Here is an 18,324-nt window from a genome sequence, read left to right on the forward strand (position 1 = left end):
CACCCACTGCGTAGAGAAGGTGCCAAACAAATAATGGCATCTGTAAAGTCACCACAACTGAGGAGGTTCATGAAACTGCTCAGTCAAAACTGCATCCCCTCTGTTATGTGATCTCTAGCTGAGCAGCACAATTCAGTGCTAGAAACTGGTCATGAGAAACAGAAAACAGATGACTATCCAGGCAAATGGTACTTCTGACAGCTGACAGTCCAGAAAAGCAAGCTGGTGATATGTATAAGGAGTGCATTCTTTTGTCAAGCAATATAAAGCAAACATTCATGCAGAAAAGCTTAAAAATAGTTTTGATTTCTCCAAATTTGAAAAGAGAATTTCACTTTTTTAGATATTAGATGCACTTGCAAAAGAGCAAATGTCTTTTAGTAAAGGTAATGAATAAATATCTTTTTTTCCTCATCCAAGTAGTTTAATCTGAAAACTTAAGTTTGTTGGGGATTTTTTTTCATCAAAACATGTTGTAAAGTACTATAGAATAAATTTCAGTTTGGTAAAGTTCAGCCTGGGGCAGCAACCCTACTCCAAACTTTCTACCCTGCTTTGCATTATTTTCCTATATGTCTATAATTACTCCTGCCATGGAGGTCATACTACTGATCTGACTGGTTGGAGAAAAAAAAATAGGATGTTTAGTATTATTCATAGTTGACAGTGACATTCAGACAACTTTTTGTTTTGGGTTGAAATACAGCATGTATAGGTGCAATGTCCTTGCCATTAATGACATCTTAAATATGAAAGAGTTCAAGCATTTTCTACCTCAACAGAGGGACTTGTGACATGTTACAGTTTCAGAAAACTACATTTTGATAATCCTCTACCTTGAAAGACAGAGGTCCTTTAATGACTGGTTTTCATTTAAAAAATCCCTTCTACTTATAACTTTTTTAATGTTCTCTTTTAAGACAACTTTTTTTGCAGTATAAGATCTTTTTACTGACAATGAAACATATATGCAATGTTTATGATCTGTTTTAATCCATTTTTAAAAGAGAAAGTTATTAAAAGATGAATCATGTTGCAGCTAATAAAAACTGAGAGAAGTCACAGGAGCAAGGGCCCAGTCAGAAAGCTGTGATTCTTTCAAGCAGAAATGTTTATTGTGAGGTGCTATTAAATTGATCACATGGACTAAGCTTTTAGTTCTTTATCAAGGCCTACACGGAAGATATGAGATTAAAATTCAATGCACGACACATGACTGTTTTTGCATTTGAGTCTTGCGTAGAAAGAGTATCACAGAATGCTTCAAGGAATAGAGTAAAACAAATTGGCTACAACACAATGAATGAGTCTCAAATTAGTAAATTGCCATTTGTACAGATTATCCTACCTTTAAACAGAGGATATCTAAGCAGTAGGTTCTGTGATATGTGGCACACCTCTAAGAGCAGCCAGACCTTGTCTGGGTTTTGAAAGCCATGGGAACATGCTCTGGGACATGTGAGTGGGGAAAGGAGGAAAGAGGACTGGGAAGCTGAAGTAGCCAAGAGTCCTTTGAACTGTCTCATAATTTCTGTAGCTTTAGTTAATACCTAGAAGTTTCACCATAGAGACAGTATGCACCAGTAGAGAAGAACCAATAAGAGGAAAGCAGAATGGGTGTGCACCAAGAGGGAAAAGAATTTTTTTTAATATAGTTTTTTTATGCATAGGTCCATCAAAATCTGGCAGTATGTAGTGATGGGAAAGATGCATAATATGATAAAGCTTGGTAACCAGCATGTGTGATTGAACAAACCAATGAAGAGATAACATTTGAAAGCTTTACAGCTTGGAAAGCTGTTAGCAAGCTGGTGTCCCCTTCATCATTTTTAATTTTACTTTTACTGCCCTTCATTTGCTTTGACGGGTTGATGTTGCCATGGTGCATTGGAAATTCTCATAAAAGTGCTGTTACCCTTTCAAGATGGCTATTTTTTCCTAGGGTTTATACCACATTTTATAGTTATGTCAGAAGGTTTTCTTGTTTTATGAATTCTCCAAGCTCTGAGACTGCTCTAAAAACTCTATGTTGCAGTTCAGCTTTTGCCTTTAATTTGTGAAGTTTAACAACTGCTACATCAATGTGTTATATCCCTACATAATTAGAAAAACATTTTAAATGTATCTTTTTGTTAATACAGGTAAATGAAATCATTTGTCCTTTACCTTTTTGATCTCTACTTTCTTCAACAACAACTGCTAACCATTTTTTTCTGACTAAAGCCATGTGGTTCCTTTTTTATACTATCTTCCAACTTTTCAATTATTTCTCTCACATAAGAAAATAATTTTAAAAGCTCTTTCTGATTCCTGTGAAATACCATACCCAGTGTTCATAATGATGCTCTCACACTTGCAGTGGAAGTTGATTCATTTCAGATGTGAATTGGTCCCATGACACTTTTGCAACTGCAATTAATTTCGCCTTTACTTGTTCTGTAGCAATTCAAGTCAAGGATCTATAGAGTGAGACTCTTGTCAATGTTGTTGTGAGTTAAACTTTTTGCAAGAAGGTTTTTAAAATAAATGTACACGTATTGATAAGCATGAAAGCTTGTTAGTCATTAAAAACTGTCCTCCATGACCCCTACTTAGTGTGAATAAGAGATCAGCATGACAGTTTGAGTGAAACTTTGGGGTGGGAGAGGACAGAAAGGGCCAGAAGAGACTTTTCTAGACTTTTATGTAAAGTCTAGAAAAATTGTTCAAGAAAGATATACCCTGTAAGGGCAGCTCATGAGATACATTAAATAATTACCATTTCCTTGTTTTGGAAAAAGAGACCTTAATAGCTGCACTGTAGCTATCTTTGATAGTAATACTGATGCTAAGGAGGGAAGGAAAGTTTCAGAAAAAACTATTGAATTGGTATTTATTGCTTTCAGCAAGCTGCACCTAGACACAACTTTAAAAAATCAAGATCTAGTTTCGTCCAGTTTTTTTGGCAGTAACAGAAAATTGAATGAGCAAAAAATGTTTAAATGTCAAACAAGAGCCAACAAGCAAACAGAATAATATAACAGGTAGTATCAGATACATCAGTTCCTCTTGCTGAAACTTTGTGTTGAAGACCAACAACTGGGCATAATTTCATGATGCTTTGATCAAAACCTAAGTAAAATCTTGGGTATTTACACCTCAGGAGACCTACACTGCATTTTGTTTAGTCCAGCTCTAGCAGAAACAGGTATTATTAATGCATTTCACAGCTTTGCTTTTATTTCTTTTTGCTTACCTGTTTCACAGTATAGTGTACTGGCCAGCACTGTTGTATATAAATACACACACACACACACACACACACACACACATATATTGTACTTCTGCACAGCAAAGACTTTTCCTCACAAAGACTGAATCATATCCTTTAAGCAATAGAAGAACTCATCTAGTTTCTCTGGATTTATTATGCATTGAAGTAAGTTTTCCCTCAAATTTAAATGATACACTTAAAACTTGGAATGTAGAAGGAAGCTTGTCTTTAAAAACAGAACATTAGAAAATTGCATCTGGGTATGTGAGTCATCCAGCTGTAGATTTGATCAGCTAATCTGAATAAGGAACTTACATTTGCTTATATTTGCTCATACTTGCATTTGTAACTTAGTGAGGAGGAAAAGGGGAGTGGAAAACAAATGTTCTTGATTCTAAGGTATTATTGCAGTATGAAGATGGCTTTTTCTCCTAAGTTAATAGGTTTGTTCCCATCACCCACCCCTGCCAGAGTTCCATGCAGCTCTATATTGTTACTTTATTTTAGCTGAATGACAGTTTAAATGTCATTGTAATCATGATCTGTCCTTAAAACTGTATCATTTTGTTTTGGTCTCTTGTTAAATACTTTCCCCCTTAATTGCCTTTTCATTCAACCAGAAGACTTACGATGGCAACTACAGCACAGCTGAAAAACAATTCATTATATCAGGCACAGAGTCTCATAATGGAGCACCTTAATAAGAGCAAGTTCTGTACTTCTTGAAGGCACAAGATAAATTAGGTTCATAGTCCATTATTTGAACAAGGGTATCTGACTTATGGCAAATCTATCTGAAAGAGTATTGTAGAATTGTATTTTATCTTTAAGAAATGTGTTTTCTTAAAGTAAGATATTTACTTCTGTTGCACTAAAGGATTTAAACAGAGGAATTTCTCTCTAATGTTTGTTGAATCATACTAGAATGATGAAGTAGAACAGAGCCATATATCAAACAACCAATGTGAACAACTTAGCATTGTATTTTATTTCAGGAAAGAAGACTGAGCACAGAATGCCGAATGGTTTTGCCAAGAGCACACTCTCGTCCTTATTTACCAAGCTTATATACAATGAAGAGGGTGACAGCACTCTTAAACTTTTTCTACTGCTGAAATTTATGGATGCACATATTTCCTTTTTCTTTTGTGAAGAACGTCACAATAGTAGAGCTGGAGACTGCATTTCCCTAGCTCTGTAGAACCACATTAATATAAAGAGAAGCAATGTTGTTTGGTAGATTTTTCTGTACGTGCCCTATCAGTTAGTTCTCTTGATGTAAAGTAAAGAGCTGAGAATAGGTGAAAAGAGAACTCTGCCCTTTTTTCCAAAACCTGGGGTTTGGTTGGATTTTTTTGGCTTTTCCTTTCTCTCTGTGGTTACAACCAACAAGTACCACAGGTAGCATTTTCTCTGCTGACCATTTTGTAATGAGAGTTCTTCTATTTTAAGCATTGAAATGACACAAAGAATTCAATTTTTGGGTGCCTGTCAGGTGTCATCAGACAATCACTGGTTTTAGTATGACCTGGAAGGGATTCAGACATATGGTTTAACATCTGAAAAGTGCTATAATGCACTGGAACTTCCTATACAAGACCCTTTGGTTTGGCTCAGATAACACTATCAGATTCAATCTTCTCATGCAAACAATTGTCTCTGATTTTTATCCCAAGTGTCAAGAAGTCAGCCAATCCTTTCTTGATATTTCTTGATTCATGACTAGATACACATAACATTTGAGTACTACAGCATCGGTTGAATAGAGAGCCAGCTCTGATAGATTTAGCCATCTGTGTTACATGTTCATGGATGCTAATGTAGTGGGTCAGTGATCTGGGGGATTTATTCACTGGAAATAATAATATTAGATAGTGTTTACTTGTTTGCCAAAATATATGCTTCTCTGGTCTGTCAGTGATAGAGAATTTGGGGATAAACAGTGTTTAGAGGCATGAAAGTTTGTATTGCATGATTTTGCTAGTCTGCTCTAAATGAAGGACAGGTTAGTCCAAACAGTGTATACAAGGAAATTGTCTTATTTAATTTTTAAATACAGAAGTTTTACATTTCTGAACCCTTGGATAGTATTTTTTTTCTTAGCTTTTCCTATTCAGCTGCTATTGGAATTTGAATTGTCCATGCCTGGTTTTATATCTTAGGTTTCTGAAGACTGGAGTCTGGGGATCCTGGGAGTGTTTCTGGTGGAGACTTTTTCTTGAAGGAAATTTATCATGAATAGCTGGTTGAATTCTGGTGCAGCTGAAGTGTCTGATACCAAGGCAAATGACATTGGTTAAAAATGATGGCCATGAAATGCAAGTACATTGCAAATCACTCAGCTGCAGAGTCTTGGAATAAAAGCACTGCAGGGCTGATGTATGGACTGATGTTGCCATTTAATGTGGTTTCCCAGCAAACCTTTCATAAAATTCATGACTGTTGCTGACCTCTGTTACTGTGCTCCTCTTAGGGGGGAAAAAAAAGGCTATAACCCAGCTCTCTACAGCAGTGCACTGAAAAGTGATGTGTGATGTGAAGGAAGGTGAGGGGAATCATGTTCACTTCACCACAGACACTAAAGGTGAGCCTGTAGTCAAGCAGTTGATTAAATGTCACAGCATATTCGCCAGTCTTCCAGGCTGACAGGGTTCTATTCTGATCAGCTTCAAACTAGGAAACTGATTCAAATCCCATTTTCTACCAGTTTACTCCATTACCAGTGTTGCTTCACAGCTATGAAAGTAAAAGCAGAATCAGCCATCAGCTGCCAGCGACTAAGACACAGCTTCTTTACCTTATAATTACCACAAAATATGAGAAAAGACACTGTTTATATATAGATATCTTGTATATAGATGTATTTATTTGGTTTCTGCTTTATGCATGGCTGGGAGTGCTGATTTTTCCTGAAATTTGCAATTCTGGCCTGTTCTAGAAAATCCTGGATCCTTGTGTAAAAACTGGCATACTATTTTTCACTTCCACCATAGTTTACAGTCAAGAGACAGTTGCTGATGTTGTATGTTGCCACAGCAACTGAATGTATATGAATGCCATAGCAAGTTGAATCTGAGGTGAAAGGTCTGGCTGACATGGTCATGTCTGAGACACCTCCAGAGAGCACAGAAAGCAGTGCAGATGGGGGAAAGTGTAATAGTAGAGGTGCTCAGGGACCATGAAAATCTGAAAAGAGGCAAACAGTATCTAACCAGACAGATGGTGTATTTAAAATGGAGCGGAGACCGATGATGAGGAAGCATTTGTTTTCTCCCTTCCTCTGTGTAAAATGGTTAATAAAAATCCACCTCTCATTCCAACTTCCCTGACTTTTAAATTCCCACCCTTCTCAAAGTACATCCTCAAACTGTGAGAAGGCATAGTCTATCATATGCAAGATTCATTCAATGTTTTGGGAAATGGAAAACTGACAGTTACTGCAAGCACACACTTCTGTCACTCTCACCAACTAAAACCAATTTAGCCCTTCCATTTGCTCAGATCAAATTAATAAGTGGATATGAACACAGTGCTTTTGTCTGCAGGTGAATCTCCACCCTCCTGGTGAAAATTATTTGTGAATACAAATTGAGGACACTATGTGTCTCCAGATCACCTGTGTGATCTTGATACACTATCTATCAGTAGATGCCTCATGGTGTATGCTTCACTAGGTGAGTGATGTATTAGTCCCTAAAGGTCTGTGGCACAGTTGAGACAATTGCTTTCTTGTTCCTAACTCCACCTTCTCTCTTCCCCTGTGTGCATTTGTGTGTGTGCGTGTGTCTGTGTATATAATGAGGGAGGTATGACTGGAAGATGTAGAAAAGAGTTCCATGATGATGAATTAATGATTTAGTGTCTACCAACTGAACAATGTGCCAGAAGTTTTCAAATCATCTATCGAAACTGTCCTCTCAGTAGGGTTTTGGTAACATGCGGTGGCAACTGCAAGCCAGAGCTTCCACAATTCCATCCAATTTCTAGCCCCAACAAGTTGTATGTATAGTAATACAGTGCAGTAGTGTAAAAAAATTTACAATATAATTATTTTTTTTATTCTAGTTCTCTCTGGGCTATATAGCCCCTGCCTGTTGTTTTATTTACTCCATAGCTATTCTTGTTTTGTAGTTATTTCCTTTAGATGGTAGCTCTAAGGTCAGTCTAAGGACAAGATGTTTCTTCTAGAGATGAGTTGAGAACAATAACAAGTAGGCTTTGTAAATGTTCCTATCTTCTGTGTCATTCTGAAAACCGAGTAGTAAAAAAAAAAACAAACAAAAAACAAACACCATTAAAAAAGATGTCTCTTTCAGCTCAAGATTTATGTCCTAAATTCAGATTTTGAGTTTGACATCACTTCTTTGATGCCACTGAATAAATGACAATGGAGTAGTTACAACGTGATCTTGGATTATGCCTATGGAAGTTATAATTCTCCAGGCTGAGAATGATTTTTGTGGCCACTAAAACACAAAAGACAGGATTACTTTGTTTGCCTTTTTTCCCCTTTCTCTAGATTGTTCTTTCCAATAAGATCACATAATTGTTTTCTGTTTTTAAAGTACTGTCTTTGTTCATAAACAGTGTTACAAACCTTGCATCACACTGGACTCATGTGTACATTGCTAGGACATTAATTCAAGTGTAGTAGTTATGGCTACTATTTTAAGTATTTGCTCCATGAGGGCAGAGGATTTTAACTTCCAGACAGAACAATTGATAGAAATGGAAAGAGTAGTAATAGTACCACACTCTACTCCTTTTTCTCTTTCTTCTTCCAGACACTATAAATGTTCTGGTGATACTAAATGCCTTCATTCATAAGCAAGTACAATAAAGATTAGTCTTTAATTTTTTCTGGCATATGTTCTTTAAATTGAAAGCCTGTAAACCGTAATGGGCAAAGGGTAATATGTCTTAACAGGTTACACCTCCCAAAGGATTTTTTGATTGACATCAAAATTGTTTCCCCTCCCTCTCTTCTGACTGACAGAATGGCAGGTGTGAAGTGACGGCAGTGTGCTGTAATAATGTGTCAAAAGGCCTTAAATCAAGACTAATGTGGCTTCAGTGATAAGCTCCCAAACGTTTGTATGGCAGAAAATGGAACTGTGGGGTAGATTCATCTTGGGACTATTATATCTTTGCACTTTCTAAAAGCACTTTTTAGTTATGGTCCTTGGCTGATTACAGGGCAGAGGTTTTAGGACAAAGTCACGATGGGGAGAAAAACATTTCTATGCTCACTATTGCAAAGAACTTATATCTAGTGCGTGTTTTTTTTTTCCAAGATAATTTTAGTATATATGTGTAATCCAGAACCTGAAATAAACAATGATATGGTTGTTGCAGTAGCTACTGATGGTCACTCCTATGGATGAATCTCAACATTTGATGCTTGAAGAAACAGTAGAAAGGGAGCAAGCATAAATAAGGGTGAATATAGAGAGAAAGTCTCATTTAAGCTGCTTCTGATGTGCAGTTAGGACAGAATTTTCTGACCTGGAGAGAAACTGAGCTTAGAGTTGAAAGGATGATGGGTCATTAAATCTCCATTTTATTAAACAAGAATAAGTCTTTGCATTCATAAATATAAAAAATTGAACAAAACAGCATGGAAGTTGAAGTTCAGTCAAGAAGTGATACAAAAAAAAAACCCAGAGACCCTGTATAAGGAGTCCAGCACTAGTCTGAAGTCTGCCTATAGAGGCAGATGGATTTTTTCTGACCTTCCCAAAGTCTTAGATCAGGACCTTGTTCCTCAATTCCTGTATTTGAGGGTACTTGAGTGGAGTACTTGAGAGTACCAAAAGCAAATTTGAGTGTACAAAACTGAAAATGCTTTTATACGTTGTTACAATGTCTTAAGAGATTTTTGCATTTGTTTTAGGATAGTCAGAATGTTATGAATTTTAATGAGGGGAAAATGGAAATCCTGTTGATTATTTTCTTCTGAAAGCATTTTTTTTGCGTTAAAACTACAGGGCATTTTAAGATAATCATTATGCAGAGAACTTCATGCTGAAAATTTGTAGAAAACCTGCAGCTGGAATTTAGTAATTGCCCATAAAACTAAAATCCTTTTTGTTATAAAAACCCAGACCCAAAGTACTTCTTTTACCTTGGACAACATTCACTGTAGGTAAAACATGAACCATGTTGACAGAACAAATAGGAGAAACTTCCAATAATTCATCATGTGCATTCCTGATGCGTGAGAAAACGTTTTAGGATATCAAAGCTCTCTAAATAAATTAAACCAAAGAGAAAATATTTTAATCTTTACTTAATTTGTGACCTCTTGTTTCAGAATTAATCTGCTCAGTGACAATTAGCCAGGACAAGAGGCACACAAGGCCTCTTTACTTCCGTAAAATTCTCCATCCTATGAAGATTGTCAGTTTTATGGAAAAAGTTCCCTGGCCCACTATGGTCCCCTGGCCTATAATCATGGTCCAGGGGCAAAATCTGATTCACAGAATTATTTTTCAAGTAGACTGTTCAAATATGTCTACGATCAAGAAATGATGAGGCCACCAGCACACAAAACAGCACAGAAACTTGCAGTCAGTGATTTACACTATATACACTACTGAAATGTCAGTACACTGATAAAGGCAGTGGAAGAAGAGTGATTTCTTTTCACCATCAAAATGCTTTAACGAAAAAATGGGGTTTGAGAACTTTTTTTTTACCTTTTTTTAATTTATCTTTTTTACCAAGTCCTCCTTGCCATGTTAGTGAAATAGCAATAACAATTGGGAAAAATAAATCTGTTTAAAAAAAATTGACCTCTCTTTTTACCCAAAGAAGACTTTTCCCCTTTTTTTTTTTTCCCACAGAGGTAGAGCTGAGAGCTGTTTTGGTGGATGGTTTGGTTGTTGGTTTTTGTTTTTTTTTTTTTTGTCTATTTTTATATATAAAGCACTGTGAAAATATACACTATAGTGAAGTCTTAAGCCTCCATCCAAGTAGCTATTACAAGAAATATTTCCTTTGGAAAAGATGGTAAAATATGACAATACTCCTAAACCTCATTTTTCCTCTGAAAAATTACTTAACCTTCAGGCAATAAATTTCTCTGAACTCACCAAAGTGAGAAATGAACCCTTTTAATAAAGCTTTTAACTATACATCTTAATGAAAGTTAAACAAATGTTGTCCCTGCCAGTATGTCGATTGCATGTGTGTTTATGTATACTATGTAAGAAGAATAAATATTTTTCATATTTAGAGATTTACTGTTGTATGGTAATTTTCAAACAGCACTAGAAAATAAACGGACGATTCTTTCTATTTAAAAACTGCAGTTTGCCAGCTTTCTTCTTTACCTGAGTAATGACCACCAGGAGGGGCTTCACAGTGGCTTAGATCCAGAAAATATGTGCATTTGCCTGGAAGGACAGAGTGCGCATTTAAAGGTACATTTACCTTTATTTGGCTCATTTATTTGCTTGTTTCTTTCTTTCTTTCTTTCCTTAGAAACAACTCACATCTCTGACCTGTGACAGTGACTAACCCATGCTGTTGGCTTTGCAGAAGGAAATTTCTTACATCCATGCCTTTACTTTGCTTAAGTTAAAGCGCTGCATGTTATTCTAGTCCCTCCTCCTTTCTAATTTTAGTGAATTTTGTGCTTTATAAAATCAGACTGTTTCAAATATGAATAAATCTGTATGTCAAGCCTACCCTCTTCCCCACAAATACAAATCTGAATACAAATGTCAGGACCCGTGCACATGCCTAGTTTCTGTATGAGAGCATTCTGCCTATCTGGGGAAGTGATTTGACTTCTTTGTATTGCATTAGACCACTGTCATTAACGACAGAGGTGTCATTTTGATGTGATCTGTGAGGCAGTAGAAGCTTTGAAGTTGAAAGATAGAACAGACATGGATAAATTGTGCTCTGAGTATGCTGCTATTGCACCATTATTGCTGGCAATTATTTCACCAAGTGACACATCTGATAAAAAGTCATCTGCCTTGCTATGGAAAGAAACCACAGCTCGCTGAAGCACATGGTAGATCTGTCGATTTTAGAGCGTGACAAAAAGCTCATTAGTTTTGGCCTGATCATTCTGCACCAAGCGTGAACTCTTTTGCATTGTTTCTCCCTATCTTTGAGTTTTCAGTTGGCTTCCTTTCCTGATCTTGCTCTTTTGCTTTTCTCTTTTAATGTTTGGCCATTTGCTATTTCTTCTCTGTATGACTTTCTCCAACACACCCTTTCCAAATGATGTGCTTAATAGGTCTCCTGCTTCTCTTGTCCTTTCCTTAACTAACTGGCTTGAACATTTATTTCTCTGTTGGTCTCATAAAGCAGGGAGTTCACAACTTTTTTTTTTTTTAAATCTGCAGAGCATGTGAAATCTAACTTCTCCAAATAAATAGCAAGCAGATTCCAGGTAATTAAATTTCAGGTTAACTTTAAGTTAAACATGGAATACAGATTTGCTCCTTCAGTTATGCCCCATGGGCTGAGTTCTTCAGTGGATCCACATTACGGGCTGGTATCAAACCTTCAAATAAAGTTTGAACAAGAAAAAGGTAAATGAAACTTCATTTTTAAGCATGAAGGGTAATAGGGTGAGATAAAAGGTCACAATTTATCATCAAAACTTTTTAGCTGACTAGCAATAAAAGAATGAAATTACCGTGAGTGTATATAAAGAGAGCAATTACATTGCTAGAGGAGTTGCTTCTCACATTAAAGGGTTCTGGGCAAATGGGTCTAGAGCACAAGATTGAGGAACAAAGGCATGGAAAGTATAGACATAGGCTTTAGGTGTTCCTGTTTCTAAGCTGAAGAACAATTTTGTTAATACACCAGTTTATGTCCTGTATTTCAGTTCTTTTATTTTCCTGGATAGATGAGCTGTTAAAAGAAGGTGGCCTCCTTACAAAAAGGTCTTTCATCACAATACATCAGAAGTGGTCTTCCATAAAGGAATCACAGAATATGCGGCAGAGATTAATTCCACCTAAACTGAAGAGTCTCAGATACCCAGTTACATCAGGCTCCCTTCATACACAACCAAGATTGATAATCCTGTTCAAAGGTAGCTTATGTTCCACATGCTTACTAAGCGTGCTAAAGGTATTATGAAATAGTAAGCATGCTCTGTAAGACTTGGAAACAACAGGTCACTGTCCAACGACATAAGCTTTCCCATGGTTCTGCTACTCAGTCAGGAGGACTTAAACCTTTAGAGTCTTACAGACAGTATTATTTTTGCTCTAAATTAAGGGCCTCAGTCTAATTCTTATAATTATATGTCTTCACAGCATTTATAGCCAGTAGACAGGTGATTTAACTGGCCAGAGAGTCTCAGTCTCACTTGGAATAGGCCTCCAGGTCAAAGGTGTATTAATGAGAGAATTGCTGGAGGATGATGAGCTGATCCTGCAGCCACCAATAGCACTGAATTGACTACAAGGGACTCTATAGAAAATAACTTCAAACTGCTAACTGTGCAAATCATACTGCAGATACAGCTATCATGACTGCAAGTACTTCTATTGTTTGTTGAGGTCGGGGTGGTTTTATCAAAACCCAGACCAGTATAAATTCCCCAGTGGTCACTGTGTAGCACACCACAATATTTAAAAGGGACAGGAATCAAGTTTACATCAACTTCTTCCAGGATATGTATCCTGTGCCAGCAGAAGTAGAAAAGATACTGGTTTATAGATGGCTTTTCTGATCAGTATTTTTGATGCGTATTCTAGAGATAGGAAGTAGGAATAATAATATTAGAACCACCACATACAAATAAGCTACATATTATAGGGGATAAAACTCAACATGTTCAGTTGCTAGTAGCTGGTACTATTTGCATTTGAAAAGTATGTTATAGTTAGGCATGTCATTCACCAACCCTTTTCATTCCGAAGGGATCTCCAAGCATACCTTGGGTATTTCTAACAAACATAGGTGAAAAAGAAGTTTTATAACAAATATGAATTTTCCCACTGTTTGAAGAGATAGTTTTGATTTCTTAGTTGCAAGCAAAGGGCATGAGTGTAATAATTGACTTGAAGAAATAATGTGAACTATAAAGGGCAATAATCCTTTACTTGAAATTTCTCCTGCACCTGAAAAGCAATTGGTTTCTTTCTGGGAGGAGCAATGCTTTTCAGTGAGATTTGACATGTCAAAGCAGTGTTACAAAGACCAGACTCCTGATTTCCCTGCAAAACACCCATCAGACATTTAAGCACACATTAACAGAACTATGCCTTAGAAGTCCAGCAACAAAAAAATTAATCTAATGGCTGTAAGGGGTTTCATTGCTTGGTGCTATCATCTTTCCTGCTAATTCTTTGAACAGAGTCCAACTATGAAAAACCATCTGCAGAACCTAAAGTGCTAAAGTAATGTATCCTTGCAGAAATTGATTCAACACTACAGGAAAAGTTGTATTTTGAAGAAATTGTTAAATTTATAAGGGACTTTTTTGTCATACTTGCCATCCATGCAAATAATTGATTTACCCAGACACCCAGATGTCTACTCATCTCCAAATCCCCTCTTAGTAACCCTTTCCAGCTCAACTGTCACATGTAATTTTCTACACACCTAAGCATCTCTTATTCTTCTTCCAAGATTCCCATTCAGTGCATGAGTTTTTAAACAATACAATTTTAATAATCTGCTTAGACTTGATTCTCTAAGATGCTATTTCTCAAGAAACAATTCATCAATGGGGGAGACTCTATGGTAGCCTAAACTAATAACTTGCTGTGTTGCCCTAAATTCTACTGTCTTGTGCATTTTTATTATTTCTTCATTACATCTGTATCCATATACAGGATGATGAAAGGGTGTGGTTTTTGCATTATCTGACTAGAATATTGCTGAAGAAGCAATGAAGTTTGTGCATTATGAAAAGACAGAGCAGAGATGTTTGATCATGTCCAGTGGTGGGGGAAATAGGAAATTAATTTTACAGCACCTTTCAGAAAGTCTATCAGAAGGAAAAGTTATCTTCAAAGCATTCTCTTCCCTAGTGGAAAAATATATGTGCAAATCATAGCCATGAAATCATGGCCATATACCACAACCAGTACCACCAAAGTTGCCTTTGAAGTAAAGGAACCAGTCCTGTTTCCATTCAGTCCAAACATAAACAACTATGTTATTGACTTTTAAAAAGGCTTTGCATTCAAGTTGTAGGCCTGGAGTGGAAGGCTACCAAATTCAGCCTGCACGCACGGACTCTACATGTAAAGTCTTTGAGCCATGATAAAACCAATATTTACTTATTTGTTTTGCACTGTACCTTGTGATAAATGCTTTTCAAAATATATATTGTATTGTATATGATGTCTAAATAGAAGAGTTTGCTGGATAACACTTAAATGAGTACACTGAAGAAACCCCAGATATGTTTACAGTTTGTCAACAATTTTACAAATTTTTACTGTGGTTTAATTTGTAGGTCTCTAGGGAGAGCCTAAAAAAGATGAAGATGTTGGAAAGAAAGTGGAAACTGAATTAAGTTGTAAAAACAAAGGTGCTCTGGAATGTTCATCTCTCTCCAGCATCTCCATCAGGACACTTTGAACCCACTCTCCCACTGACTGCAAGATCTTTTTGACAGAGAATGAAAGTGTCTGGTTAGTGGACACTGGTTTCTCGTGGATGGAAAAAAATGAGAAAGTAAAACCAGGCAAACTAGATGCAGAGGCAGATGAAAATTTTAACATAATGAATCTTATGAAAAAGGTATAATACATACGTGTTTTCAGGCCTGGGGCCTGGCAGGAGGAGGATTGCTTTTTAAAGAGGTCAGTCAGGTACATATAGCCAGAAATCATGCTTAGGATCATTGATTGCCTTTTCCTCAAAACTTAGAAATAGGTCTGAATGTCGGTATTTGAAGTGAGAGAAGAATTACAGTCTTTCTTAAAATAGTACTTTTTCCCTAGGGGAGCAGCAGGTGACAAAAGATGGGCTTGTGTAAGTGAGAAAGGACTGAAAAGAGACTAATTATTTTTATGGGGTTTTTTTGGCGTGTTTGTTTGTTTCAGGTGTTTTTGTTGTGCTGTAGAAGATTATGACAAATATTTGACCTTGCCTTTGGGCTGTGTGGCAAAGGTTTGTTGCATAGTTGCCTCATCCCTCAGTGGTACTCCTTCAATGCACAAAGCTGTGTTTGTGAAATCACCTCCTTAGCTTGAACTATATATTTGCAATTAAAATAAAATATAAAAAAATTAAATAATTATAATATAATTAAAGTATGATGAAAGAGTAGCAGGACTTTCTCAGAGACCAGAAAAGGTTTGAGCAGCCTGTTCATTCCCCACTATCCCTTGCTTACTAGGGTTATTGCATAATTTTCAGGGGAACTGCAAAGGGTTCTGCTCAATCTAACCTTTGTATGGTTACAGGGGTATAGAGAGCATAACAAAACAGTTTCATAGCTTAGTTATTCTATGATCAGGTTTGATTTAAGTGTTTCTGACAGCAAACTGCACCATCTATGAGGCAAGAGCCAAAAAAATTAGTAGATAGTGACATATATGTGTAGATATAAATATTCACGCCCAAATGCACACATATATATACATCAATATGTATGGATAAATATCTCTTTTGTGATGTGAATCATTGTGCAGGAAGCAGACACATGATTAAACCTGTGATGAAGAATTATCATTCCATCTTAAAGTGGGTACTCACTGATGGTGCCTTATATGACTTTCACTTCCTCTTATAATTCTCCTTCAGTAATTAAAAGTCAAGCTTACTCGTCAGTGCCGAACACTGAGATGGTAGAAGGTCAAGCAATAACATCTAAAGTAGACCTCTGCATACAGATTTACTAACAGTGTAGTCTTTTCATTGAACTCTTCATGACAGACATCACAGTTTTTATGGCACATAAACTCCCTTCCCCAGTGAGAGAGTATAAGGCTGGTTTGGAAAAGTGAAATCCGTGAGGGTTGGACCAGTTTGCTTTTCAGACTGGTGCTGAACCATTTCTTACACAGTTCTCCACAGTCCTGCACAAGTAGTGTTGTGTACTGATTCTCCCCTTTCCCCTATCGCCACTCATCCCTCCTTCACACAACAGTCTCACTTGCTTACAAAACACCAGTGTAGTCATTTTATAACAGGTTCTTTGCGTTAGAACCAATTGACGGTTTGCACTTTTATTTTTTCAGGTGCTTAATCAAGTCTTTGTCAGAGCTCTGCTCTTCTTCTTTCCTCTCCAGTATTCAGAATCAAACAAGGTTTACCATATTGTGGTTTACAAATCACTGTGGTGATACCGCTGCACAGAATATTAATGATGTCAACCTTAATGACAAGGTTATTTTATAGCAGAATGGCAGCCATACTCATGCAATGTCACAGGCTTCAAAAAAAAAAGTTTTTCTTAACCTTAAAACCATAAAATTTTATGCAAAGTGATCCATAATTCCTGTGCTTGCAATTGAAGCATAGTCCAAAACTTGAAGATAATTTTTAAATATATTCATCATGAGAAAGTAGAAAATCTTTAGACTGCTCAGCAAAATTATCAGTCCATCATAACCTGACCTACCAGAGCCAAAGGTAATATGAGATGCTTTGTTCAATCACAGAAAGTAGCTAAATTATACCAGACTATATCTGTATTTGACTACACTGCTGGTGTGAGGGTGGCATTTGTTGCTACTGCAGAATTATTAATTTACAGCCCTCACACCATCCTCCACAGAAGCTGATATTAGTTACCATTAGCAAGGAGCTGATTCTGGTGCATAAACAAGAGAGAGAGGCTGCTGGATTAGTCTTAGGTCAAAGTATTAATAGCATTGGTTTCATGAATAAACGATTATTCATGACTTGGTGATACATGTTACAAACTTTTTGAGAAGAGAAAAAAAACGCAGAAATCTCTCCTTCTTTTAGAACACAAATACATAAATTTTAATCTGAGAAAAATACAAAATGAAACCATGTACAAGTTATGTACAAACTCTTTTTACAGGACGATATATTTATCACTGGATATTACATATGACAAAGTCAGGTAGATCATTTCTGAGCACCAGCATTTCTTCTCTCTCACCAACCCATAATGGTAAAAGTAAAATGATGAAGTCATACTCCTTTTTCTTGATGAACTTTTACCTTAAAATGGTAGCTGGTTGTCAATGCACACCCTAGTCATCCTCACTCCCTAATTATAACTAAGTAGACATGTGAAACAATGAAAATATATAGTATATATGTGTTTGCAGATGTGTGGTTTTATCTGAAGGAAGAAAATTATTTCATCGATCTTGAACTCTACAGAAATGTGAAAGTTAAAGTTATATTTTTTCTTTTTTCTCCCCCCCCCCCCGAGGTTAGATTGTTTGCATTGGCTAAGGACATGTGTCCTAAGCTACACCACGGCAGAAGCAGCAATTTTTAACCGCTCACGATAACGTGGTTGCTGTTACTGATTGTCCAGTCAACAAAATGTTCATATGCCACAATTTTTGTTTCTGAAAAATCTATGTTTTCTATTACAGGTACTCACTGCCTATATATGTTGTGTTCTGGATTGTTTTTTTCTGTCTTTTTTTCTAGTTTTTTTGGTTTTGATTTTTTTTTAAAGTTATAGAGATCTCCTCTAAAATACATTCACAGAAGCAGCAAGAAGCCTTCTCTCAGCCCCATTAAGGTTCTAGTGAGATGTAGCATTACTTTGTTTAGCTTCTTAAGTTAGATATTGTTCTAAAATAGACCCAAACGATAAAAGGAATACCTTATATTTTATATTTTCTTCATTTTCCCTACCTCTTCTCATTTTAACAGTTAAGAGCAACGCACCATTGCAAAGAACAGATACATTAGACCAGCAGTCCTAGCTATTCAGTTAATTGGAATTTACTTGGTTATATAGACTACTGCACAGAGACTAGACAGTTTCAATGTGACTGCATATTCTATATCAGAGAAAATTTGTGCAGAATAGATACATTACTTATATAAATATATATTTGATAAATACTGGGACAGAGTTATCAATGCTATAGGCCTACGTATCTTCCTAGGCAGTGACCACAGCAGAACAGCTACTC

This window comes from Pithys albifrons, chromosome 9 (genome assembly GCF_047495875.1).
Source record: "Pithys albifrons albifrons isolate INPA30051 chromosome 9, PitAlb_v1, whole genome shotgun sequence".
NCBI lineage: Eukaryota > Metazoa > Chordata > Aves > Passeriformes > Thamnophilidae > Pithys > Pithys albifrons.